This window comes from Heterocephalus glaber, unplaced genomic scaffold (assembly GCF_053883595.1).
Source record: "Heterocephalus glaber isolate CG9 unplaced genomic scaffold, H.glaber_assembly_v1.0 deba00001504, whole genome shotgun sequence".
In the NCBI taxonomy this organism is placed as follows: domain Eukaryota; kingdom Metazoa; phylum Chordata; class Mammalia; order Rodentia; family Bathyergidae; genus Heterocephalus; species Heterocephalus glaber.
Window position 1 is genome coordinate 3,410,008 of NW_028258324.1, and position 24,925 is coordinate 3,434,932.

The window sequence follows — 24,925 nt, forward strand, 5'->3', positions numbered from 1 at the left end:
CCTGTCTCAAAAAAAAAAAAAATTAAAACAGGTAAATTCATAGAAAGTAGAAAAAAAATTTCCATTGCCTGTAAGTAAAGGAAAATAGTGTATTGGGATTTTGTTTTTTGTCTGTTTTTTGAAATAGTATATATTTTTTTGGTACTGGGGATTGAACTCAGGACCTTGTGCTTGCAAGGCAGGCGGCAGAACCACTGAGCTAAATCCCTGGCCCTGTTTTGTTTTGAGGAGAATCTTTTTTTTTTTTTTTGGTACCGGGGATCAAACTCTCGGGTCCTTGTGCCTGTAGGGCAGGCAGCAGAACCACTAAGGTAAATTCCCAGCCTGTGAAATAATATATTGTTAACAGCTGCAGAGTTTATATTTGGGATGATGAAAAGGTGCTGGAAATAGTGCTGGTAATTAGATTACTCTGTAAATGTACTTAATGCCATTGAACAGTTAAAATGATTAAAGTGCTATATTCTATGTTATATATAAGATGCAGAATATTTTTATAGTACTGAAAATTGAACCCAGGGCCTTTGCACTTGTAAGACCGTGGGCCTCACCAAACGCTCTGAGGAGCTGACTACAGCGAAGATCACCCAGGAGGGAACACACCGGACGAGTTGTGAAAGTAAAACAGACCTTTATTAGTCTGGCCAGATGGCACCCTCAAGCACCAAGCTTAGAGAGGTGCCCCGCTCAGAGTCTGAGGCTCTTTTATAGGGGTCGCAAGAGGGAACTTGGCAAGCATCTGTACAGAAGCAAGACATTGGCGGTTAGGGGAGTGTAGCAACAGGTACAGAAGCGAGACGTTCTGCTGTTAGAACATTTGTAAAAGAATAGTTGATTAATTGTTGTTTCTAAGAGATTCTCTAAGGGGAGGAGGTTTTTAAGCTTCCTCCTTCTGAGTTCATCTAAAGGGCAGGCAGGTGGGTCAAGCAGCAATATGGAGTCTGTCTTGTTAGCAAGGGTCCTTCACACTGAGCTAAATCTCCAGCTCTTTTTAAAATTTTTTTAAATTTTGAGATAGGGTCTCTATAAATCACTAAATTGCTTAGGCTGGGCTCAAACCTGCAATCCTCCTCCCTCAGCGCCCAGCTTGGAGTAACATCTTCATTTTATTAGACTCTTTTTTTGTTATTTTGTTTTGTTTTGTATGAGACAGAGTCTTGGCTGTATAGTTCAGGCTGGCCTTGAATTTGCTATGTAGCTTGGCTGCCCTGGAACTCACACTGATGCTCCTGCCTCAGCCTCCTGACTGCTGGAATTACAAGCATGCGCCACCACACCTAGAAGGAGTAACATCTTTAAAGCATGAAAACAACAAATGTCAACCTAAAATTATATACTCAGCAAAAAATATTTTTGGCCATTCAGCAAAAATATTTTTAATAAAAACAAAAGCAAGGTTGGAACATAAGTTAGGTAGAACTCTCATTGACATTGGCATAGGAAAAGACTTTATGAACAAATCTTCAGTAGCATGGGAGCTAACACAAAGAATCAACAACTGGGATCTCATCGTATTAAAAAGCTTCTGCACTGCAAGAGAAACTACCAACAGAGCTAAGAGACAACCTACAATATGGGAAGAAATTTTTAGCAGCTGTACCTCAGACAAAGGTCTACTATCTAGAATATATAAAGAATTGAAAAAAATCAAACCCCCCAAATTCAAAGACCCAATTCAAAAATGGGCACCTGAAATGAACAGACATTTCTCAGACAAAGAAGTAAAAACAGCAAATAAACATATGAAAAAATGTTCAACATCACTGGTCATTCGAGAGATGCAGATGAAAACAACACTGAGATTCCACCTCACCCCACAAAGAATGGCTGCTATCAAGAAATCAACCAATAACAAATGCTGGCAAGGGTGTGGAGAGAAAGGAACCCTTCTCCATTGTTGGTGGGAATGCAGACTGGTGCAACCACTGTGGAAATCCGTATGGAGATACCTCAAAGAACTAGGACTAGAGGTCCCATTTGACCCAGCTATTCCCCTACTGCGTATCTTCCCCAAAGAATTAAAAGAATCGTACCACAGCGATATATGTGCACCTATGTTTATAGCAACACAGTTTGTAATAGCTAAAGTTTGGAAACAGCCCAAGTGCCCATCAACTGGAAACTGGATAAAGAAGATGTGGTTTTTTTATAAAATGGAGTACTACTCAGCCATAAAGAATGAGAAACTAGAGTCATTTATAGCTAAATGGATGCACATTGAGGCCATACTCTTAAGTGAAATAAATAGGACACACGTGTAAATACCGAATAGTTTCTCTAGTGTGAGAAACTGAAAGTGTAAATAAGGATGAAAATGATTAAAACAAATAATTGATCATTTGAAATAGGAAAAGGTCCAAAGGTTTAGGGGTGGCGGGAGGGGAAGGGGAAAGGGAAGAAGGGAAAGGAAAAATTATGAGAAAGAAAAAAAAATGGAAACAAAGTTTATGTAAATAGGGAAGGGTGGTCGGGGTGAAGGGTGCACAGGTAATGGGGGAAAAAATAAGAACTAAGATACATCATGTTCAGGTACAAACACCCAATGATAAGTGTAAATGTATTGTATACCTAAAATGTACCAATTAATATATAAATTTTTTAAAAAGACAAAAGCAAGGAGATGGTGTCTTGAGCAATATGAGGCCCCTCCATCTCTTTGGAGCTAGCTTTAAATAAAGGCTTTATCCTTTTCAAAAAAAAAAAAAGGAAAAGCTGAGGGGTATTGCTCAGTAGTAGAGCACTTGATTAGTGTGCAAGAGGCCCTGGATTCAGTCCCCACTAGTGCCAAATGAAATAAAATACAAAGGCTATGCTGGGGGTGTAGCTCCGTGGTATAGCACTTGCCTAGCATGTATCCCTGAGTTCAATCCCTAGCACTGGAAAGAGGAAGGAAGGGAGGGAGGGAGGGAGAGAACACAAAGGCAAATACATTCTTTCAGGCACATAAAGCTGAAAAAAATTATCAAAAACAGATTTACACTGGAAGAAGCACCAGAAGAATAGAGAGGGTTAGGAGTGCAGCTCAGTGGCAGAGCTCTTGCCTAGTATAAACAAGATGAATTCGATCCCTAGAAACACCACGGAAAAAAAATCACAGGGCAAAAAAGGGAAATAGAGGATATAGAATAAATGGAACAATGAGAAAAATAGCATGGTAGGTGTAAATTAAACCATAACCATATTAAATAAAAATTACAGGAGGCCATTGTTGTAGACTAAATCCCTGCACCAGGCCCCAACAGATTGGACTAAAAATAAAAGGATCTAGGCATGGCGGCACATGCCTGTGATCCCAGCACTCAGGAGGCTGAGGCAAGAGGATCATTTTGAGTTTGAGGCCAGCCTGGGCTACATAGTGAGTTCAAGGTCAGCCTGGACTACATAGTGAGACCCTGCCTCAAAAAACCCCAAAATAAATAAATAGTGAAATCACTCTTGTTTTGTTTATTTGTTTGTATTTTTTTGAGGTGTGTGCCACTACATCTGGCAAAAGTGGAATCACTCTTAATTAAAGTTCTATATTACAAACTGAAACTAAACAGTTAATCTGATCTTTCAAGAAATTAGGATTGCAAGGCTGGGGATTTAGCTCAATGGTTCTGTCACTTGCTTCACAAGTGCAAGGACCCGAGTTCAATCCCCAGTACCAAAAAAGAAAAAAAGAAAAGAAATTAGGATTACAGTAAAAAAAAAGGATTACAGAGACAATAGCAAAAATTCTCAAACAAACTCAGGTGTGTTGTTACACGTGTAACACCAGCACTTGTGAGACTGAGGCAGGAGAATTAACATAAATTCAAGCCCAGCTTGGGCTACATAGTGAACTCAAAGCCAGTCTGAACTACACAGCAACACTGTGTCTCAAAAAAAAAATCCCACATTCAGTTGGCATGATAACAAAGTTCCATCTCCCTTAATTCTTACACAAGAAGGTAATTTTTTTTTTGGTACTGGGGATTGAACTTGGGGCCCTGGCCCTCATAAAGGTGATTTAAAGTAACTTGATGTTAATGAATCAGTTATATTTTCTATTGCTCTTTTTTTTTTTAATTTTCTATTGCTCTTTCTCCCTATTCATGCCTTACAAGGAGAATAACTTTGAAATGATCAATCTGCTTTCTGTTTTGTTGTTTTTACTATCTTCAGCCCTTTTCTGTCATAAAACTGTTACCAAGCAAAGAGGATATATAAGGAATTAAGATGTGTTGTGTACACACCAACTTCCCATGATGAATGTAATCATTATGTACCTCAAACATGTACTAATAAAAATTAAAAGAATTTTTAAAAATTAAAGGGCCGGGGATTTAGCTCAGTGGTGCTGGCACTTGCCTTGCAAGCACAAGGTCCTGAGTTCGATCCTTGGTACCAAAAAAATAAAAAAATAAAAATAATACTGTTTCCAAACATCTGGAGTTCTTTGGCTCAATTCTGGTGGAAATCACAAATTGGCAAAATGCAGCTCCTTTAGCAGCTCTGGGCTTTGTGTGAATGATACTTCATGGTTTCTGGTGTGAATAATTCTCTGCATCTCCTAGTGTTAACAATTCTCCACAGGTCCTCATGTGAATGACTCTCCACAGCTGCTAAAGTGAATGACTCTCCACAGAGCCTAGTGTTAATAGCTCAACGGCTCCTGGTGTGAATGACTCTCTACAGCTCCTAGAATGAATGACTCTCCACAGCTCTTGGTGTGAACAACTCTCCACAGCTCCTCACCATCCCTATCAGTTTCTCAGCAGCTGAGGCCCTTAACCCCTTTGTCGAGCTTTCTGGAACTCTTTCAGAAACTTCTGCTGCCTCTCTGGGGCCTTCTGTGAGTCACTGTAGGTGTCTGGTCTTTGCTATTAGTTACCACCAATTTCTGTGGCTGCTGCCAATGCTGTCTGGAACTCCACAGGGCTGGCATCCTTGAGTGCCATCAGCTCCCTTTAATGTGACCTGCTCTCCCCATACTACCTGAGAAAGAAATCTGAGCTGGATTTAGGGGACCCCCTGAACAAGACTGTAGCACAGTGGGGTACAGTGGAGGGAGCCCTCCTTCTACAGAGCAGCAGCAGCCTGCCATGCATAATTCTGTACATTTTTGCAGACCTGCTTGTCAACCTTCACAGTAATTTTTTTTTTGGTACCAGGAATCAAACTCAGGTCCTTGTGCAGCAGGTGGCGAAACCACTGAGCTAAATCCCCAGCCCTTCACAGTAACGATAGAGGAAGGGCAGGGTAGGGAGGGGTCATCTGGGATGGGTCTGAGTTTTAAACCTACTGTAGCCAAGGAAGATGTCTCCTGGAGACTTCTGAGCATTTAGGACAGCCACAGCTGTCATGGTGACAGGTTGGGAAGATTTCCAGAGAAGCAGCTGCTTGACTGATAGCTACTGTGTCTCCACAGAAATGGTGGAGCTGAAATCATGACTGTCTCTGTTTGTATGTATGTGATGTTGAGGGACTGGGGACTGAACCCAGGGCCTTCACACTGAGCTACATCCCCAGCTCTATCAGTCAGTGCTAGAGAACAGATTTAATGCAAGATATACAAATACATAAGAATTTACACGATTGTCTTACAATGACCACCCACAAAGTCAGGTGTGGAAAACTGCGAAAGGTCTGTGTGCACACTGGAGATCTAAAGGATCCAGTCATAGGCCTGGAGCTCACTGTAGTGTCCCATGGGAGTCTGTATCAGGAGTCTGAAAGGTCCTCAATAAAAGGCTGAAGGGTCTGTACTGGAGGCTGAAGGATCTGTGCTGGAAGCCAGGACATGACATCCAAGGTGTAGGTGAAGACTGGAGCTCCTCCAGAGAAACAGAAGCGAGCCTTCCTTCTTCATTTCCCTTTTATACCATTCTGATGACAATCATCCCTAGGGTGGGTCTTCTATACCCAGAACTATGCTGAGCCAATTTAGTTGGGTGTTTCTTACTCAAACTGACACAAGCAGTTAACTATCACACCAGTCCTTTTATTATTTTATTATTATTATTTTGAGACAGGTTCTCCCTAAATCACTAAGTTGCCCAGGCTGAGTTGGAACTTAACAATCCTCCTAGCATCCCAGAGTGCTGAGATTACAGGCATGCACCACTACACCTAACTCTGCCTCTACTTTTGAAGAGTCTTTAGGAAGTGGGCAGTGTTGATTATGAACTCTTGAGGTTTAAGGACTTTGAGGGTGTCAACAACAGGGCCCAGTTCCTTCCAGATCTTTACCCTGGTAGGTGCCAGTGGTATGTTCAAGGCCATCCTGAACTACACGGGGAAACCCTGTCTAAAAAAAAAAAAATTTCTGGGCCGGGGATTTAGCTCATTAGTTCCGCTGCCTGCCTTGCAAGGTCCTGAGTTTGATCTCCAGTACCAAAAAAAAAAAAAAACCCCCAAAAAACCCCCTTCCAAACAGTTTCAATTGGCATGATAATGATGTTCCATCTCCCATACTCCTTTTTTGTGAAACTAGGAATTGAACTCAGGGCCTCATGTTTGCCAGGCAGGTGCATCTCCCTTACCCCTTACATGAAAAAAGTAACAGTTTAAGAATCTTATATTTTTAGGCATTACAGTTAGGTCTTTCATCTATTTTGAGTTTATTTTTGTATGTGATGTGAGGTAAGAATCCAATTTCACTATTTTGCCTACATTTATCCTGTTGTCCCAGGACTGTTTGTGGACAAACTGTTCTTTCCCCATTGGATAGTCTTAGCACCTTTGTAGAAAATCTATTAATTATAAAAGGGCTTATTCTGTACTCTCAGATATTTATTCCATTGATGTTTATTGCATACTATTTTGGTTACTATTATTTTATAGTAAGTTTTTTTTGGGGGGGGGGGTTACCGGGGATCAAACTTGGGTCTTTGTGCTTGCGTGGGAGGTACCGGAACCATTGAGCTAAATCCCTGGCCCTATAGTAAGTTTTGAAATCAAGAAGTATGAATCCTGGCCTGAGGATTTAGCCCAGTGGTTTCACCACCTGCTGCGCAAACAGAAAGACCCAAGTTCGATCCCTGGTACCAAAAAAAAAAGAGATGTGAGTCTTATAATTTTGTCATTCCAGGGGCTGGGATTTAGCTCAGTGGTTCTGCCACCTGCCTCGCAAGTGCAAGGTCCTGAGTTTGATCCCTGGTACCAAAAAAAAAAATTTGTCATCCCATATGACTTATTTTGGCTATTCTGGATATCTGCAATCTCATGTGAATTTTATTTTGTTTTGTTTTTTGAAACAGGGTCTCGCTTTGTAGTTCGGGCTGGCCTTCAACTCACTATGTAGCCCAGACTTGTTTCAAACTTGTGGTGATCCTCCTGCCTTACCCTCCAGAGTCCTGGGATTACAAGTGTGTACCACTCCGCCCGGCTCCCATGTGAATTTTGGAATCAATACGGTATGTCACTCTCTGTAATGGATTCAGCTGAGATTCTGAGAGGCATTACATTGAACCTGCACACCCATATGGAGAGTTATGCCATATCTTTTTTATTTTATTGTCTTTATTTTATTCTTTGTGTGTGTGTGTGTGTGTGTGTGTGTGTGTGTAACTGGGAATCAAACTCAGGACCTTGCACTTGCCAGGCAGGGGCAGTGCTACTGAGCTAAATCCCCAGCCCTTTTATTCATTTTTTATGGTATGAGAGGTTGAACCCAGGGATTTTGCTCTGAAATACATCCCCAGCCCTTTTATTATTTTTGTTTATTTGTTTCCTTAGTTCTGGTTTTTTGAGACAGGGTCTTACTATGTAGTTCTGGCTGACTTTGAACTCTCTATGTAGGCCAAGCTGGCCTTGAATTTGAGCCAATTCTCCAGCCTCAGCTTCTGGAGTGCTAGTGAGATAGGAGATAGGGCATGGTTTAGACTGTCTGGGGAGAGACGTGTGGGAACCCAGACCTGTATGTAGACATTCTCAAGGGTTCCCTCAAGAGGTAGGTGGCAGGGCCGGGGATTTAGCTCAGTGCCACAGTGCCTGCCTGGCAAGCGTGAGATCCAAAATTCAACCCTAGTACCAAAAAAAAAAAGTAGATGGCATAAAAGTACACAGACGCCAAGAAGCAATGCTATTGTGGCTTTCCTTATAGTAACCTGCCCTGTGTCCCCCAGGGTGTACTTTTATCTTGCTTTTTCCAAACTCTTTTACTTGCCCAAGCTTGCTCTGTAGAGCCAGTTTCTCCCTCACTCTTCACTTTTACTTTTTCAAATAAACTTTGTTGGCCTGGGGATGTAGCTCAGCAGCACAGCGCCTGCCTGACAAGCACGAGGCCCTGATTTCAATTCAATTAAAATAAAATAAAAATAAATAGGGCCAAGGATTTAGTTCAGTGTTCCACCGCCTGCCTCTGCCTCCAAGTGCAAGGTCCCAAATTCAATCCTTGTACCCAAAATAAATAAATAAATAAACTTTGTTGCCGGGTGTGGTGGCACACACACCTGTGATCCCAGCACTTGGGAGGCTGAGGCAGGAGGATTGCTGTGAGTTTGAGGCCAGCCTGGGTTACACAGTGAGTTCAAGGACAGCCTGAACTACATAGCAAGACCCTATCTCAAAAAAAAAAAAAAGCAAAAAAACCTTTTTTGTCACTAGTTTTGCTTGTTTCATTCAATTCTTTATTCAAGATGAGAGGAATCTAGAATCCAACTCTAGAAGGAGATGTGAGCACCACAAAACCTGATAATGTTTATTTGGTGAGCTACTTTCAGACGAAGCTACTTGGTAACATTATTTGGCATAGCCAGCCAAGGGGAGAACAGGTAAGACCAAATGGGGCACTTTTAATTTTTCCCGGGCCGGGGATTTAGCTCAGTGGTTCAGCCGCCTGTCTCGCAAACGGAAGGTCCCGAGTTCCATCTCTGGTACCCTCCCCCAATTTTTTTTCTCTAAAATGTCATGAAAGCTTAAGGCTTTTCTTTTCTACTTCTTTCCCTCACTCTCTCCCCTAGGTCCGAATACAGGGAGCTCTTCTCACGATAAACAAAGAACTGTCTTCTGCTTTTCTGGCCATGGAGGTCGAAAGGAAGGGAATGAGATGGCTTTTGTTCTTCCAGCTGCAGTAGACTTTCTTTCTTTCTTTTTTTTTTTCCCCCAGTACCGGGGATTGAATTTAGGACCTTGCGCTTGCAAAGCAGGCGCTGGAACCACTGAGCTAAATCCTTGGCCCCTAGACTTTCTTTTTTTTAAGTACAGGTGATCGAACTCAGGACCTTGCGTTTACAAGACAGGCAAGGCACAACTGAGCTAAATCCCCAGCCCTGCGATAGACTATTTTTCTTTATTTTTGCTTTTTTTCTTTCTTGTGACATGTCTTGTTGTCCACAAGTTTGTTTGCTGCCCTTTTCTTTTGGAAATTAGCCTAATCTCCACTTATCCCAGTTTTGTCAATGGCTTTTTTCTCCCTTGGTTTGTGTTTTGGTGTGATGATGGAATTAAGGGTATGATGCTGGAATTAAGGGTGTGATGCTAGGATTAAGGATGCCCCACCCTAAGATGAGTGACCCAAATAAATAGGCTTAGAGTTTACATAGTGTGGCTAGATGTGAGTTTACATGAACTGCTACCGTCTTTTTCTTTTTTTAGTAACTAGCCTTACAATCTAAGCTTCTGATTTTGGAGAAGAGGGAGGGACCAGGGAAATATGGTGGCACATCCCTGTAATCCTATCACTTGGGAGGCTGAGGCAGGAGGATCATCATGAGTTCAAGGCCGACCTGGGCTACATAGTGAGTTCAAGGCCAGTCTGAACCACATAGTGAGATCCTATCTCAAAAAACAAAAGCAAGAAAAGGGAGGAACTTTTTTAGTTGAATTATTTCCCCCACACAGAAGAAAATAATTTGTGCATTTTATTAATTTATTTATTTTTTGGGACAGAGTCTCTGCTATGTAGTTCAGGCTGGCCTCGAACTCACAGTGATCCTTCTGCCTCAGCCTCACAAGTGCTGAGATTACAAGAGTGTCCATTTTTTTTTTTTTTTTTTTTTTGGTACCAGGGATCGAACTTGGGACCTTGCACTTTCGAGGCAGGCACCGGAACCACTGAACAGTGTCCATTTTAAAAGGAAATACCTGAGACTTTTTCCAGAATGGGGCAACAGCAGGGAGGGCCTGTTCAAACTGGCTTAACTGACTCATTTCCTCTCCATTTTAAATCCCACCTGTGACTATAATTTCCTGTCTGGATTTCTTTCTTGTTTAAGAGCAGGAAATTTAAAAACCTATGCCTGACAGCCAGACAAGAACAAATAAATCGGGCTGGGGATTTAGCTCAGTGGTTCTGTTCCGGCGCCTGCTTCGCAAGTGCAAGGACCCAAGTTCAATCCCCGGTACAAAAAAAAAATAAAAATCACATTTAAGATTTGATTAAAGAGATTGAGTATACAAAGGGAAAGTCATCCCCATTTTTTACACTTTTACTATTGGAGTAAATACAAGAGAAGTAAATGCAAGAGACAATTTTCCCACTTGGCTCCATTCTGGTTAAGTACAGTCATCTAGGCACTCAAAATACTATCTGAGCCATTAAGGGCCTCAGAATATAAATAGAGTCCTCAAGGGACCCAAAATGCATGTTGAGCCACCAAGGGGATCAAAAGGCTAAGGGAATTTTGCTTGAGGAAGTTCCTTCCTTACTTCACAGGAGTTAAAGGACTAGGTAAGGCCAACAAGTGGCTTGACTCCTTTCTCTCTGAGTTACTGGGTCCTAATATGGAGACAAAAACCCCTAGGGAGCTTTCTTCTGTGCTTAATGATAATGGCATCACTTGGACAGAGACATCTGTCTAGTCTGTTAGGGTCTTACAAGGGATGCTTTGTGACCATCCGGTCTCCTGCATAGGATGCCATTTTAAGAAGCCAAGACCTAGTTGTCTCTTGTTCTTTATAGGCCTCAAGCTGAGCCAATTGGAAACTTCTTTTGGACTTCAGCACCACACAGATTTCACCAACTTCACCACTAGGCCATGTTCCTGATAAATGGGAGAGGTTTAATCCTGGCAATCTAAAACAGGAACAGTTTATATACTATTGCAATATGGTTTGGGTTCAGTGTAAACTGGGAGGTAGCAAGAGATGGGTAAGGGATTGTACTTTAAACTATGGCTATTCTCCAGTTACAGTGTTTCTCCTTAAAACATACATGGTGGAATTAAATGCCTTATGTTCAGGCTTTCATGACTCTCCATTAAAGGAAATATTCAGGAACTGTGGTGTTAAGAATGGTCCCTAAGGAGGAGAAAGATGCTCTGTTTGACCCCGTTCTGAGACCCCCCACTTGTAATGCTAGTGGGGGACTAAGTGTTGTCTGACATGCTAGCTGCTCTTACCATGGAGGTAAAGAGGTGTATTAAGTCTTTCATAAATATACTAATATAGGCCAGGGATTTAGCTCAGTGATTTTCTCTCCTGCTGAGCAAGTGCAAGGACCCGAGTTCAATCCCCAGTACCAAAAAATATATATATTCTAATACAGATCCATCTTCCAGAGAGGAAGAAGCTTTTGTGGGACCTCAGTTCATCTGTTAGTCAGCCCCAGATATTTAACAGACTACAAAAACTTCAGATGGTCCCACAGATACCTATGGCTCAATTGCTGGATATGGCCTTCTCTTTAACAATGGGATCCTAGGCCGGGGATTTAGCTCAGTGGTTTCGCTGCCTGCTGCACAAGCACAAGGACCCGAGTTCAATCCCTGGTACCAAAAAAATAAAATTAAATTAAGCAATTGGGACCCAGAGGAAGGACAAAAGAAAAAGACTAAGATTATAGCTGTCACAATTGACAATGCTTTGAATTCACTCAAATTATCTAAGGGAAAACCCAAGGACAACTGAGTTTCCTGTTTCAAGTGGAAGAAGACTGCAAACTGGGCACATTATCTCAACAAGCCTCTGCCTGGGTCCTGCTCTGAGTGTGAGGCAGCCAATGTGCCTGGCTCATGATAGCACTGGAGGCTTGACTATCTTCCTCCCAGAGAGGGGTTAGGCCAGCCAGAACCTTCATTTCCTGCTCTGATGACTGAAGAGGCCCAGGGAAACCTGTAATGTCCATGTCCACAGACATCACTATCTCTTCTGAGGAACCCTGAGTAGTCTTAGATGTCATGTGTGAGCCAATCCATTCTGTTTTTACTTACTTCTCTAAAAACCCTCCTCTGGATCTACAGCCATAGTTGGGGTAGAGGGGACTGCTAATCAGAGATTCTTTGCAGCTGTACTAACAGAAGCTGCAAAGTTAACTTTGGGACAGAGACTAGAAGTCCCAACTCTCCATCGAGTCACAGCTATTCTGGAGGCAAAAGGTTACTTGTGATTAATAGGGGACTGGCTCACTAAGTATCAGCCATGCTCTTAGACACCCCTGAGGTTATTATAAAACTTGCATTACTATTAACCCTGCTTCTTTGATGCCTACAGGCCCAGAAGTTAGCTACTCTTATGAACAAGTGATTTCCCAGACCTAAGCAAGCAGGCAGGACATCAGTGACCTGCCCCTCCATGACTCTGAGGTCTGGTGGTTCACTGATGGAGTAGCTTTGTCAGTCATCTATAAAGCACAGGCAGAACAACTCCTAGAGACAGACCATCTTCCCTAGAAGACTAGTTATGCAATGTAAAGGGCACCAAAGAGACATGTCTGAAGTCTCCTTGGAAAAGCAAAAGACTGACAGGGTGGCCGGGGATTTAGCTCAGTGGTTTCTCCTCCTGCTGCACAAGTACAAGGATCTGAGTTTGATCCCCGGTACCACAAAAAAAAATAAATAAATAAAAGAAGCACATTTTAGGGCCAGGGATTTAGCTCAGTGGTTTCGCTGCCTGCTGCACAAGCTCAAGGACCCGAGTTCGATCCCCGATACCAAAAATAAATAAATAAATAAGACTGACAGGGAAGCAAAAGGGCAGCTTTATAGCCCTTTAAGACTCTAGGCTTTACCAAAAAAAAAAAAAAAAAAAAATTGGGCCGGGGACTTAGCTCAGTGCTGCTGCTGCCTGCCTCATGAGTGCAAGGTCCTGAGGTCGATCCCTGGTACCAAAAAAAAAAAAAAAAAGGCTCTAGCCTTATTCCCAGTTCCTGAGGAAGAATTTAAACCAGTCTATACTTTCCTGGAAGATAAAAGGGCCTCAGAACAAGGGGGAATTTAAAAAGGACTCTGGTGGTATTTAAAAAAATAATCTGATCCTTCCTCAAGGGACACAGTGAAAGGCTATAAAAACATTTCATGATTCCTTCCATATGGGAAGAGATGGTCACTTGAATTTTCATAGGACTAGGACTAGTGGCAGCTAGCCAACAGGCCTGCAAAGTTTGCCCACTCTGTGCCTACAATAACCTGGGCAAGCTCAAACTACCTCCTTTATTAGAACCTGTGCATAGGAAGGGGCCATACCCTTGGAGGACTAGCAATTAGACTTTACCCATATGCCACCATGTGGAGCAGTTAGACAAATGTTGGTCCTCACTGACACCTTTATAGGCTACATTAAAGCCTTTCCTACCTGTTCAGAAAAGGCTACTGAGGTAGTCAAGGTGCTTCTTAAGAAAATCATCCTGATTTGTACTATGTAAGTGGCCTTGAACTCACAGGATCTTCCTGACTCGAGTGCTGGGATAAAGGCATGCATCACCATATCCTGCCCAACAAACATTTTAAAATATTAATTGGAATCCAGTGTGATAGCACAGGAGTATAATCCCAGGACTCTGGAGAGCTGAAGCAGGAGGATCCCAAGTTTGAGCCCAGCCTGGGCACTTAGCAATTTAGTGAGATTCTGTCTCAAAATTTTAAAATCAAAAGGGACTGGGGATGTAGCTCAGTATGAAAGCCCTAGGTTTAATCCTTAGTACTGGAAGAAAAATTAATTGTCTAGTTAAAATTTTTTTCCATACTAAATCTTTTTGTTGTTGTTGTTGGTACCAGGGATCGAACTTGGAACCTTACGCTTGCCAGGCAGGCAGCAGAACCACTGAGGTAAATCCTCACCCCTACATACTAAATCTTTGATATTGTTGTTTATTTTACAAGCACATCTCAATTTGGACTAGCCACATTTCAAGTGTTCAATACTCTCGTGCCTAGTGACTATCATATTTGACAGCGTATCTCTAAAATACCTACATTGTGAAGTAGGACTTGGTTTGTCTTGTTCTTGGTCAAATTTCCAGTGCCTAGAATAGGACAAGGCGCTAAGGTGTTCAATTAGTGCTTGCTGAATTAGTGAATGGAATAGCTATGCATTGCTAGGGGGCCAGTCCCAGTTCTCCAAGACCTGGCTGCCTGGCTACTGTCAAACATAGTCAAGATGGTTAGTGCCACCTGCTGGTGGATGGAGAGTCACCCACTTTTTTTTTTTTTTTTTTTTTTGTACTGGGGATCGAACTGGGGTCCTTGCCCTTGTGGAGCAGGCGGCGAAACCACTGAGTTAAATCCCCGGCCCAGAGTCACCCACTTTTGAGACAGACAAGCAAGGTGGTTAGGGCTGGCTGGCATGGCAAAGTTCAGTTCTATGTGCCCAGAATGATGTTCCTTACCTAAGTTTTAAATAGGTCTTTCTGACCTATTAAATAGCTCCTAGCATGACCAAGGCAACTACTGTATTACATAGAGAATCCCATTGGCTACCAAAACAAGAATAAGCCAGGCTTCCTTTCATATAGTCCAAAATAGAATTTCGGTAGGTCAGATGTGGTGGTACACGCCTATAATCCCAGTATTTGGGAGGCTAAAGCAGGAGGATCACTGCAAGTTTGAGGTCAGCCTGGACTACATAGCAAGACAAGACCCTGCCTCAAAAAACAAACAAAAAATAGAATTTTGGAATTAACTGTCTAAAAGAGTATTCTGCAAGCCTACCCTCTCCCTAGCCCTTCTTAACTTCTGTTGAGTATGGGCCTTTTGGGAACCTGCTGAAAACCAGTCTCTTTCCAGATTGTGCTGTGCACTGGTGCAGTTACACACACACACACACACACACTCTTCTCCTAACATACTTGAGTTCCAGAAACCTGTAAGTGATGCCCTCCTGGTAAGAACTCCTGTCCTCAGAGTAAGTATAATAACTCTGTACTGAATGGATGGCCCCTTGGTGCCTGGCATAGTAGGTTCCTAATAACCATCAAATTTTGGGTTGAGGTGTGGATACTCCTAGCAATCAATATTGAAGGATGAAGGGCTGGGGATTTAGCTCAGTGGTTCTTCCACCTGCCCTGCAAGCACAAGGACCTGAGTTTGATCCTCGGTACCAAAAAAAAAAATAAAAAATTGAAGGATCAAAGCAACATAATAAAAAGAGCAACAATAATAATTTTCAGCACTTACTAAGTGCCAAGATCTGATCTCAACTTTATAAACTATTTTTGTCACAAGAGGCAAAGATTTTATTACATAATAATTTCTGTTTTTGTTATCAGGGATTGAACTCAGGACCTTGGGCTTTCGAGGCAGGCAGCAGAACAACTGAGCTAAACCTCCAGCCCATTGCATAATAATTTCAACAAGAGGGCCGGGGATTTAGGTCAGTGGCACCATGCGTGCCTCGCAAGCGCAAGGTCCTGAGTTCAATCCCCGTACTGAGAAAAAAAAAAGCTGGGGCCGGGGATTTAGCTCAGTGGTTCTGCCACCTGCCTCGAAAGCTCAAGGTCCCAAATTCGATCCCAGGTACCAAACACAACAAAACAAAACAAAATGAAACAAAATTTCAACAAGAAGATATAATAATTACAAATATATATGCACTCAATATCAGGGCATCTAAATATATAAAGTGATCACTGAAAGGTCTAAAGGAAAAATAAATCACAATACACCAATAGTGGAAAACTTCAATATCCAATTTTCAATAATGGATAGAACATTTAGAAAAATCAATAAGGAAAGGTAGACTAACAAGTTACGAAAAAATGGACCTAAAAGATGTATTCAGAACATTCCATTAAATAGGAGAACACATATAGAATACTCTCTGAGATGGATCATACCCTCTGTCAGAAAACAAGTCATTGCTAATCTAACAATATTGAATTTTTTATTTTTTTAGTACAAGTTTGCATTATGTAACAGTTACATTCACCTTGGGAGTTGGCACATGTACATAATACATCTTTTTTTTTTTCTTTTTTGGTACCGGGGATTGAACTTGGGACCTTGCGCTTGCAAGGCAGGCACTGGAACCACTGAGCTAAATCCCCAGCCCTTCATAATACATCTTGATTCTTTTTTCATCCCCTCCCCTCCCTCTCTCATTATGAATATTTTTATGTAACAAATGTTTACTTTTCTTGCCAGGCATGTAGCAGTGAACAAATTCTTAGCGCTCACACAGTTTTTATCCCAGGGAGAAACAAGATAAATTTATATAATGGTAAGCACTCTAAATAAAAGTGGCAAGAAACTCATCCAATCAATATTGCCAGGATTCACCCAGGCTACTTTGTTAAAAGACTCCTGGAGCCAGGGTGGTGTGATGGCCCACGCCTGCCTGTAATCCCAACACTCAGGAGGCTGAAGCAGGAGGATCACTGTGAGTTTGAGGCCAGCCTGGGCTACATAGTGAGTTCAGGGCCAACCTGAAGTACACAGAGAGACTCTGTCTCAAAACAAACAAACAAAACAACAACAAAAAGACTCCTGGAACCTAGGACTGACAACAGCTGTTTCCTTAAGAAATGACTAACCAGGGCCAGGGATTTAGCTCAGTGGTTCCGGTGCCTGCCTCACAAGTGCAAGGTCCAGAGTTCAATCTCTGGTGCCAAAAAAACCCCCAAAACAAACAAAGAAATGACTAACCAGGGGGCCAGGGATTTTGCTCAGTGGTTCTGCCGCCTCCCTTGCATGCACAAGGTCCCAAGTTTGATCCCTGGTACCAAAAAAAAAAAAAAAAAGAGGTGACTAATCAGGCAGCCCCTCCTACTGGTGGCCACACTTGGTAGTTTACTGAAAGTCCTATGTGAATCAAAGAGGGACCTGGGTTAAGGCTTGGGAGGATATAAGATGCAGAATGACATATTTTGGACTCAGGCTATGCTAAGCCTAAGGCTTGCTGTATAACAGGTGTTCAAATAGGTGAGAAATGACTGAGATTATAAATGAATGAAAAAGAACAGGAAGGGGAGGGGAAGTGAAAAAAATTAAGATGTGCTATATATATGCAACAACTTACTAGAATGAATGTAATTATATATGCTGCAAATGTGTACTAATAAAAATTTTAGCTGGGCATGGTGGTGGAGCCCTATAATCCCAGCACTCAGGAAGCTGAGGCAGGTGGATTGCTTTGAGTTCAAGGCCAGCCTGGGCTCCATAGTGAGTTCAAGGCCAGCCTGGACTACATAGCAAGACCTTGTCTCAAAAAAACAAAAAAGAGGGGTGGGGATTTAGCTCAGTGGTTCTGCCACCTGCCTCACAAGCGCAAGGACCCAAGTTCAATCCCCAGTACCAAAAAAAGAAAATATTAAAAAAGTTTTTTTAAAAATAAATTTTAGGGCCGGGGATTTAGCTCAGTGATTTCAGCACCTGCCTGGCAAGCACAAGGTCCTGGGTTTGATCCTGTGTACCAAAATAAATAAATAAATTGTAAAGAAAAAAGTCCAGTTGTGGTGATGTATACCTCTAATCCCAACACTGAGAGGCTGAGGCAGGAGAATCGTAAGTTCTAGTCCCATCTGTGCAATTTAGAGACTTAGCAAGACCCTGACCCAAAATAAAAAAATAAAAATGCTCTGGGGTTATAGCTCGGTGCTAAGGTCTGGTTCAATCCCCAGTGCCGAGAAAGAAGAAAGGGGGAGAGAGAGAGAGAGAGAGAGAGAGAGAGAGAGAGAGAGAGACAGACGGAGAGAGAATGAAAAAGGGAAGGAGGGCAGAAGGAAGGAAATAATGAAGGTGGAAAGGAAAGAAGAAGGAAGGAAGGAAAAAAAGAATTGAGATGTACTATTAATCAATATGTACTGCAAACATGACTAATAAAAATTTAAATTTAGGGCCGGGGATTTAGCTCAGTGGTTACGGTGCCTGCCTTGCAAGTGCAAGGTCCCGAGTTCAATCCCCGCTACCAAAAAAAAAAAAATTTAAATTTAAAAATATTTTAAAATGAAGGAAGAAAGAAAAGAAAGAAAGAGAGATGGACAGCTTGTTTATGAGCCCCATAGCAGGCAGCCAGTCCCCTTGGATGGGCATAGCTAAGGGAGCAAGACACTCAGGAGGGTAAGCACAGAGTAAGCAAGACAGCCCTTCCCCGCAAGTGCAGCTGGCTTTAAAGCATCCCCCCCCATCTATTTCCCTTCTTCACTTCTTGACTTTCAAGGACTTCTGTTTTGGGAGGGCAGAGATGAGATTTCTTTCTTTCTTTTCTTTTCTTTTTTTTGGGTACGGGGAATCGAACTTGGGACCTTGTGCTTGTGAGGCTGGCGGCGGAACCACTGAGTTAAATCCCCAGCCCAAAGATAAGATTTCTTGATGAATTTGTCATGAAGGGAGGGACAGCACAGTGGAAACCTTCAGGAGTTCAAGGCCCACCACTTGTCCAGGGGACCATGATTCGGGATGTATTTATCCCCTCACAGCCATCAAGTTTGAGGCACTTTTTGGCTACCAAGTCTTCAAATTCTTTCACATTGAACTTGGTGAAGCCCCACTTCTTTGAGATGTGGACCTTCTGGTGGCCAGGGAACTTGAACTTGGCCCTACATAGGGCTTTGATCACATGTTTCTTGTTCTGCAACTTGATGGAGATAGACATGATGACTTGCCCAATGTGAACCCTCACTACTGTGCCCTGGAGCTTCCCAAAGGCACCCCACATGCCTGTCTGGAGCCTAGTTTGGGGAAAGCATGAGGTAAGATACATGAGCATCCACTCAGAAGCAGTGTCTCCAAGGTCCCTTAGGGCAGCCCATAAAAGCAACAGGCTGTGTACACTATTGAGGAGGTTGCTGTTTGCAGCCAGGGACCCCTTTCTTTCTTTCTTTCCTTCTTTCTTTCTTTTTTGGTACCAGGGATTGAACTTGGGTCCTTGTGCTTCTGAGGCAGATGGCAGAACCACTGAACTAAATTCCTGACCCCAGGGATCCCTTTCTTTTAGATCATCTCCAATAGGATGATTTGAAGAAGCACCAAGGAGGTGGCTGAGTAGGTAGGGCTCTGGAGCCTCCCCACCAACCCTTCAGGCCCTAGAGGGCAGTGCAAGTCAGAGACATGGGACTCAGCCAGCTGGGACAGAACAAGCTGGAATTTCCCTGACCTTAGTCTTCTCAGCTGGAGTCTCTGCCAGTAAGTACCGCAGGATAGTTAGGTACTTTCAAGTTATAGGCAAGATAGTGTGTGAGGGTGTTTTTTTTTTTTTTGAAAATTATCAATATCTTTTCAGATTATGGAAGTAGGACTACTATAGACTCTTCCATAGGGCCTGCAATCCACAGTCTCCTCTTCCCAGGGTCCATCTCCGGACTGGCCCACTCTGCCTTCCAAATGCTGGCTCACAGCCACACCATCTCCCTGGAGTCTGCTATGTACACTAAGCTGCCTCCATCCAAGATTCTGAGTGTCCAGTCAGAGGGGGGTAGGAAACAAGATTTTCTCCAATCCTTGGATGCTGGGATTGCCTTGGGCTTTAGCAGCTCCCTGCAGCCTCTGGGAACAGGAAGCCAAGGAATTCTTGTGCTTCCCTGGCTTTCCTGGGACCTGTATTCTGGGGCAGAAGGCACTGGAGCCGAAGTCACTGGGCTTCATCCTCCTGCCCTGTTCTGAGCCATTATCAGCACAGTTTATCATATCAAGAGGTAACTTCAGTATGGGGCAGTGCAAGACCTGACTGGCTACCTAGTCATGTCCCCTGCCCTTCCCTGTGCTCCCTTTCATGGCCCCCACTCTAGATAATTTTGCTTAAAGGCAGGCAAGTTACAGCAAAGCCCAGGAAGTGTTGCTGGGGCCTGCTTGGGCAGTGCCTTCTGGTCCATTCGTGTCCATATCACCAGTTCTGAAGATGCTTTGCTCCTGGGAATCCGCCAGTGGAGCAGGAAACACAGCTCCCCTTGGGCCTGGGATTTAGCTCAATGGTTCTGCCACCTGCCTCACAGCTCCCCTCCCCAGAGACTCTGCCACAGTCCCCTCCAGGACAGTGTCCTCACAGTCTGTGCTTCCAGGGTGCAGCTTTGGCCTCCAGGAACAAAATGCATGCTCCTTGGCTTCCCAGCCATGACTTTCATTTCTTCACATGTCTGGGAATGGATTCCTTAATGTCTACAAAAAAGGACTGAAGTAAGTTTAAACCCCAGAACTGCAGAAAACCCTATAGTCAGGCTACTCCAAGAATACCTTATTTTATTTATTTATTTAATTTAAAGAATACCTTTTTAAATCATTGGCTGAAGGCCACTTTTTTTTTTTTTTTTTTTGGTACCAGGGATTGGACTCGGGATCTTTCGCTTGCAAGGCAGGCAAGGGAACCACTGAGCTAAATCCCTGGCCCCTGAAGGCCACTTTTTTTTTTGGTACTGGGGATTGAACTTGGGACCTTGTGCTTGCAAGGCAGGCGGTGGAACCACTGATCTAAATCCCCGGCTTGAAGGCCACTTTTTTAGAGGAACAACAGAGGTTAAGACTAGGAAATATTGGGCTGGGGATTTAGCTCAGTGGTCCCGGCAACTGCCTTGCAAGCACAAGGTCCTGAGTTCGATCCCCGGTACCAAAAAAAAAAAAAAAAACCTAGGAAATACTTATTGAGGGATAGACAGCTCCTGCCTGAGAGGGACAGGAGGGGATCTGGAAAGTGGGTTGCTCATGATCCCACCTCTCAAAGAAGTTTTATAGATCAAAATCATGAGGTGGGTACAAAATCATAAGGTGGGCATAAGGTGGGACAAAACTATGATCAACTGGGCCGGGGATTTAGCTCAGTGGTTTTGCTGCCTGCTGCACAAGCACAAGGACCCGAGTTCGATCCCCAGTACAAAAAAATACAAAAAAAACCCTATGATCGACTAAAAAGATTATAAGTATAGTCACTTAGGTAATATTAATCCAATGGGGAAGCAAGTCACGTAGCAAGTGTACATAGAAAGAACAAGGACCTTTCCTGTTTTTATCTTCTGCATTGACCTCTTTGAGGGACTAGCCCTGTCTGACTGCCTATAATATTTCTAGCTAACTTTGCTGCCTGTAATAACATCACCAGCCTTTTTAGTTTAGTTTAGTTTTTTTGTTGTTTAAGGCTGACCTTAAACTCACTATGTAACCCAGGCTGGCCTCAAACTTGTGGCACTCCTCTTGCCTCCTGAGAAAGTGCCAGGATTACAGGCATGCACCACCATGCCTTTTTTTTCTTTTTTGCTTCATGATTTTATTAAATTGCCCAAGTTGGTGTTGAACTTGTGATTCTCCTCTCTCAGTCTCCCAAGTACTAGAATTACAGGTGTGCCTGTACCTGGCACTTTGCTGCTCTTTGAAGGGAACTGGCCAACCTGAAAGCCTCTGCTTTTGTCCTTCTTCTCTTCTTCTTCCTTTTCTTTCTCTTTTTTTTTTCTTTTTCATTTTTTTGGTACCAGGGATCGAACTCAGGACCTTGTGCTGAGCCGTGGCACCACTGAGCTAAATCCCCAGCCCTTTCCTTCCCCCACCACCCCAGTACTGGGGATTGAGCCCAGGGGCACTGAGCTACATTTCTAGCACTTTAACATTTTTTATTTGTACTTAAGACAGGGTCTCTGTAAGTCACTGCATTGCTCAGGCTGGGCTTCTTGAAATTGCAGTCTTCTGTCCTCAGCCTCTCAGAATGCTGGAATTACAGGCATGTGCCACCATGCACAGCTTTTTTGTTTATGAAACAAGGACCTATTATGTAGTTCAGGCTGGCTTCCAACTCACTATGAGGTCTACCCTGGCCTCAAACTCATGATCCTCCCACCTCAGCCTCCCGAATGCTGAGATTACAGGCATGTGCCACCTACCTAGCATGCTTGCCTTGCTAGGTAGATTCCTGACTTATTTAATGGAAAGGAATTCAGACTATGTCAGTATGAGGTACAGGCAAGTTTATTAAGCAGAGTTAGAAAGGAAGGGGAAATGGGAAAAAGACTCCTGCTTGAGCTACTAGAAGGAGTATACTCTGATGCAGGGGTTCAGACTGGCTGGCTCACAAAAGCATGGGGACAATTTCTACAGATTAGCTGAGGTGGGTCAACATCTGGCTGATTATTCCAGTTCTAGCTTTGTAGCTCCAAGAGCATCCTCACATTTTGAGGGGCAATTTCATTCCCACAAAATGAGTGTACTTGCTTGGGAAGGGGTTGGCTCAGAGGGTGATTGCTCCTGTTGATTCTGTTCTTCCTGGAGTCTAAGGTAATTGCAGGTTTGGAGACCTCTAGGCATTGCCCCAGATGGTCTGTAACTGGACATTGTAAGAAACTGGAAAGGGTCAGGGATTTAGTTCAGTGGTTTTGCCACCTGCTGTGCAAGCTCAAGGACCAGAGTTTGATCTCTGGTACCAAAAAACAAACAAACAAAAAAGAAGCTGGAAATTGGTGTCCAGAGTAGCTGGGATTACAGGTGTGTGCCACCACACCTGGTGCCACACTCCAATTTTATTGAATATCTTCTAGGTTCCAGCTCCTGCCCCAGAGGTTCCCAAGATGGGGATTGGATAGTTTGTTCTAGGAATAAACCTTAAATTGTATTTCACTATTCTAGGAATAAACCTTAAATAAATACTATAAATTATAGTAATAATTTAATTATTACATTAAATTACATGTAATAATATAGTGCTCTAATTGGAGGTCTAGAGCAGGAACAGCCAGAAGCTGAGGCAGGGGATGAACAAGCATGAACAGGCATGAAGTAGGTAAAGTGAGAAAAGGATGCTGTGGGACAGCCTGGCATGGTGGTGCACACCTCCCAACACGTGGGAGGCTGAGGCAAGAGGATTACTGAGAGTTTGAGGCCAGTCTGAACTACATAGTGAGACCCTGTCTTAAAAAAAAAAAAAAAAAAAAGAAAGGGGAAAAAAAAAGAAAAAACCAAAACGGATGCTGTGGGGAGCTGGTTGCGGTGTCACATGTCTGTAATCTGAGCACTGAGGGAGGCTGAGGCAGGAGAACTGCAAGTTCAAATCCCACCTGGGCAATTTAGGAAAACGCTATCCCAAAATAAAATGGACTGGTTGTAGCTCAGTGGTAGAAAACTTTTGGGTTCAATACCAAGTAATAATGATTTTTTTGTTTTGTTTTGTTTTGTTTTGTTTTGGTACTGGGGATCGAACTTAGGTCCTTGTGCTTTCGCAGTGGGCGATGAAACCACTGAGCTAAATCCCCGGCCCTCCAAATAATAATGATAACAACAACAAAAAAGAATGCTGTGGGGCCAGGGATTTAGCTGAGTGGTTTTGCTGCCCGCTTCGCAAGCACAAGGACCCCCATTCGATCCCCGATACCAAAAAAAAAGAAAGACTGGGTGAAAGAAAGACACCAGGGAAAGTGGAGGGGAAAAGACCATGCAGGCTGGTCAGGGAAAGGGTGGAAGTTGGGACAAACATGGAGCAGAGCAGGATCACAGGTAGACTTGGGTTTGGAAGGCTGCTCTGGCTGCTACTGGATTCGAGCTGAATTTGTAGGATGCTAAAAGTAAAGTCTCTAGCACAGGACAAGGCCCTGCAGCCCCTCCTTTCCACAGCCACTATTCTTCCATGAGAGAAGGTATTCTGGAGACCAAGCTCTAGCAGCAGGCCGGAAGCACAGGGTGGGAACAGGCAACTCACATGCATGCTAATGGGAGCCAGGAGCCTGGGAGCTGTGACAGCTGCAATCCACAGCTCTGGTGGCCTGTGGGTGCCAGGGTCTCTAGGATATGAAGCCAAGAACATCTGAAATGCAGGGCTACAGGAGGTCAGCAGAGTCATCAAGGCAGGGAGGAGGAGGTGCTGGCAGTTTGGCTGGCAGCAGTGTCCTCCTCTGATCCAGCTGTCAGGAAACAGCTCCACAGGAGAGAGAGAGGGAGGCTGGGCAGCAACAGGTGGAGAATTCTCTGGCTGCAGAGCCATGGGAAAGGAGAACCAGTAGGGTGGAGGGCTATGGTTGGAGGGGAGGAGCCTGAGAGACTTCTGGGAGAGCAGGATGAAAGCATCCACATGCTGAACACCTGCTGAACTCCCCATTCAAATGCATCTGAAATTCCTCTGGTGAGAAAAGACTGAGGTCAGGGTTTGCTCTCCTCCCCTTCCAGAATTTCCCCCAGAGACCACCTTCTGAGGGCTACATTGCCTTCCCTGGGACCCTTCAGGACCCAACTTCCTCCCTGGGTTGATTGCTCCCCTTTTCCCATCCTCTTCTACTCCCTGTCTACTCCTGTGTCTTGGCCCTTCTCCTAGGAAGGGAAACAGACAAACCCAGGTTTCCCAAGGGTCAGAGAGGGAAATGGTCTGGAAAAAGAAAAGGGTTTGTTTGCCCAAGGTTCCAGCCATTCAGAGGCAGGCATCTGGGCCTGTGCCTGAGCAAACCTAGTGGTATCTGCTGGCTGAAAAGAGCAAATGGGCCTGTGGCCTCTACATTTTTGTCCTTGTGTTTTGTGAGCTTGAGGGACCTTACTAGAAGTGAGTCTGGTCTCAGTGGCTGTAAGTGTGGTGAAGAGACCTGTAAGTTCCAACCTTTCTTGCCCGTTTCAACACCAGAGGCTCATTGCTGTGACGCTGAACCAATTGCTAAGGGGCCTGGGCAAGAGTGAGTATAGGGAAGTTTTGGCTGAAGGGGGGTAGGGGTCATCTAGGGCCAGAATTTCTTCCTGGGTTCCTCCCAGTGTGCAAGGTGCAGCTGCTGGACCCTTGCTCTAGGGACCAGAACATCCCTTTTTTTTTTTCAGAACATCCCTTTTAGGAGCAGCATTCCTCACTCTCCAATGTTCCCATCTTTGTGTTGTACCAGCTGTTCCCTTGCCTCAAATGCCCTAGAGTACAGAGATGATGAAAT

The 24,925-nt window shown here is 43.6% G+C and overlaps 2 pseudogenes; both read right to left on the reverse strand.

Moving 5' to 3' along the window:
• Positions 1 to 18,469: 18,469 nt before the first annotated feature.
• Positions 18,470 to 18,774, reverse strand: LOC147825211 (ribosomal protein uL16-like; annotated as a pseudogene).
• Positions 18,775 to 18,836: 62 nt separating this feature from the next.
• LOC147825212 (small nucleolar RNA SNORA70) lies at positions 18,837 to 18,943 on the reverse strand (annotated as a pseudogene).
• Positions 18,944 to 24,925: the final 5,982 nt, after the last annotated feature.